This window comes from Frankliniella occidentalis, unplaced genomic scaffold (assembly GCF_000697945.3).
Source record: "Frankliniella occidentalis isolate FOCC.00 unplaced genomic scaffold, Focc_3.1 Scaffold1005, whole genome shotgun sequence".
NCBI classification, from domain to species: domain Eukaryota; kingdom Metazoa; phylum Arthropoda; class Insecta; order Thysanoptera; family Thripidae; genus Frankliniella; species Frankliniella occidentalis.
In genome coordinates, this window is record NW_026268111.1 from 13662 (window position 1) to 16679 (window position 3018).

The window sequence follows — 3018 nt, forward strand, 5'->3', positions numbered from 1 at the left end:
CCCCAGCCCCTACCCACTTAGAGCTCAATCGGCACCGGGCGCCACATGGCCCGTCCACTTGACAAGTGATCCCCAGCCTCAAATTTTAAAGTTGAACCACAGCGCTGTGAAATATGAAATGTGCTTGTTCTCGCGCGCGCAGAAATTACGAATCCAGCAAAATTTGAATGGTGGTTCTAGCATAATTTGCTGATTTTCGTTGTTTTTGATTTTAACCACAACTTTCCGTAACATAAAAACGAAAAAGCGCTCCTGGGTGAGGCGAGAGTATCCCGTTCTGATAAAGGTCGCCGTTGTTGGATATTGCCGATTAACGTTCCGGTTTTGATAAGAAGATATTCAGTTTTATTTTGATGCCTTATTGAATTTAAAAATATAAGCCTTAGCGCCTGAATATTTTGAATTTGCTTTTGGAGCCGGACTGTCTCGTTACCGGCCGGCAGGCCAGTTTTTAACGAAACTTGGTTTCTGTCAATGTAAGGTTATTTTCGACTAATTTTCTAAAAATCTCTTCTTAACGTTTTTCCTGAGAGGTTTCATTTTCTCCCCTTTTCTGAAATTTTTCCAATTTTTCCTTTTTTTTCCTGGAAAATAAGTTTGAAGTTTTCCTGGGAAAGACCCTAAACGGTCCTCTGGCTGCTTCAGAGCTCCCTATGCGCCACCAACTTCTCCGTCACTCTTCTGATCACACTGATGCGGGTCCCAGCGCGCTCAGGGTCCCTCGCGGAGCAGGGGAAGGAGTGCCTCTTGATTAGCCCGGCGGGCGCCCCTGGGTGTCACTTAATCCTCCTCCCGGCCCGCATGTGGGAATGCCAGCCCGCCGCAGCCGCACGTCGCGAGACACGTGTTTTGCACGTGTCATTTTATCGGCTCACCGCGGTGGAGCGTCCCGCATGGAGGACTCCGCCGCGCATTCCAGACGTCCTTGCGTACCTGGTGAGGCTCGGCCGGCTACGCGGAGAGTTTAGTCCTTGGTGACGTCCCAAATGAGCTGGAAGGTTTCGTCCTGGCCTGCACTGCTCGCGGTGCCCCGCCCCACCTAATAATTTTAATTTTCCAGAAAAGCATGTTGGGAAAATTTTTCCTGGATTGTTAAATTTTTTCGTAAAAAGTTTTATTTTCTTCCAATTTTTCTGCCAACCTTTCAATTTTTTCCAATTTTTTCTAGAAAAGGTTTTATTTTTTCCGGAAAAATATCGGGCTTGAAAATTCTTAGCCCCACCGCGCCCCGCCCGCTCCGCCCCGACGGTAGCCCTAATCGTTAACCCGCGCGGTCATGAGGAAAGCATAGCGACCCCGATGAGAGATTGGGCGGCGCCATGACGACACGGCGGCACAAGCGCCTATTCACAGTCCACGTGCTCCACGCAACTCTTTAGAGTTATTGGGACTCGCCGCATTCTGCGCTGTGAATAATCTCGGCAAAAGTCGTGAGGACCGTGACGGACTCAGCCAATCTCTCGCCCTCGCCCCCCTGCGCGCGCCTCGCGCGCGCCTGCTCTCGTTTCATATCGGCAGGGAGAGAGAGAGAGACGGCTGCACAGAAAGGAGCTTGCCCAACAGCAGCAGCAGCAGCAAGTCTGACACTATTGGCACGCGCCCGCCCCTCGCAGAGCTGCCGCGCGGCACCGCGCGGGTCGGGTTTTTACACCCCCTTCACTCCGCGAGCCCCCTCGCCAGCCACTCACGGCGGCGCCGCCATACCGCGCGGCTCCCGTCGTGGGCGGGTCGCGCGCGGACCTGTCGTCGTCGTCGCCGACCCGCGTGAGCGGCTGGCTGATCCTCCCCCGGCGCCTTGCGTCTTGCGAGTGCGCTTAACTCACCTGATCCGCTAGTTGCTAATTCTATTTTGTTGACAATATTTTACTTCGTAAGGGAAACTTGCTGCGCTGCGTCTTCATCACACGATAATAATTGAGGATGCGCGCGTCTGTTTTAATGTGCGCGCGGGCGGTGCGCGGCGAGGGTGTGGTGTGGGGCGGGCCTCCTGAGGCCTGTGCCGCTCATTACTCGCGCGACGTAACAACGGTAAGCCCGTCCGAATAAGGGGTGAAGGGAAGCCTCCTGCACACACTCTGTACGTCCGGATGTCGTGCCAAGCCCGGCCCGGCCCGGCCCAGCCGAGGCACGACGACGGTCTAGCTCGACGGCCTCCATTACTTCAAGAAGCGCCCCCCAGTCGGTGGTAGTTAACGCACTCGAAAACCCGCGCCCACGGCTGGGCTCTTGGCTCTCCTCAAGGAGGGAGGGCGCGCCTTTTAGGAGGTGCCCAAAATAGCCGGCGTGCGATTAAGGCACGAAGGCAACGTCATGTGCATGCAAGCGAGAGAGATGCCGCACCCCCAAGACAAGGGTGTGTGCACGTGTCCGCACATGAGCGGAGTGAGATTGGACTTTAAGGACTAACAGGCTAGTTATGCGAGTATATCAATAGCTCTTGTAGTACACCGTCCGCCCATCCCGTGACGCGACGGATCAGCTGGTGCGTTTGGCATGCGCACTGGCGCGGTGTATAGGCAGCCTCCGCAGCGAATCGCGCGCGGGACGGTGGTGAAGGGGAAAGGGGAAGGTGGATGTGAATACCGTACAGGAGTGCCGTGCCTCTGGACAAACAGCAACTCCTACTTCTGGCCGCGCGTGCATGCGTGCGTGCGTGCATGCGTGCGTGCGTGCGTGTGAGGGCGTCTCTTAACCGCGGCCAATCATGTGATCTCACGCACGAACCTCCGACTAATGTATTTCGTTTTACTCTTTTGGCATGGCGCGCCCGTTTGAAAGTCAAGGACGAGAAGTGCGTGGTGGACGCCGCCCGGACTTCGTTCATACTGCGTTGCCGTAGGAGTCATAACGCAAACGTAACAAACCCCCGCAAATTAGTAAAAATGGTAAAACCTGTACGCGCACATGAATTGTTTCTATTTTTCAAGGAAATTTGATTGAAAAATGGAATCTATCATGACAAAGGAAAATTTCAACGGAAAATGATTTGATCTATTGTTAATTCCGATTAACCAAAAA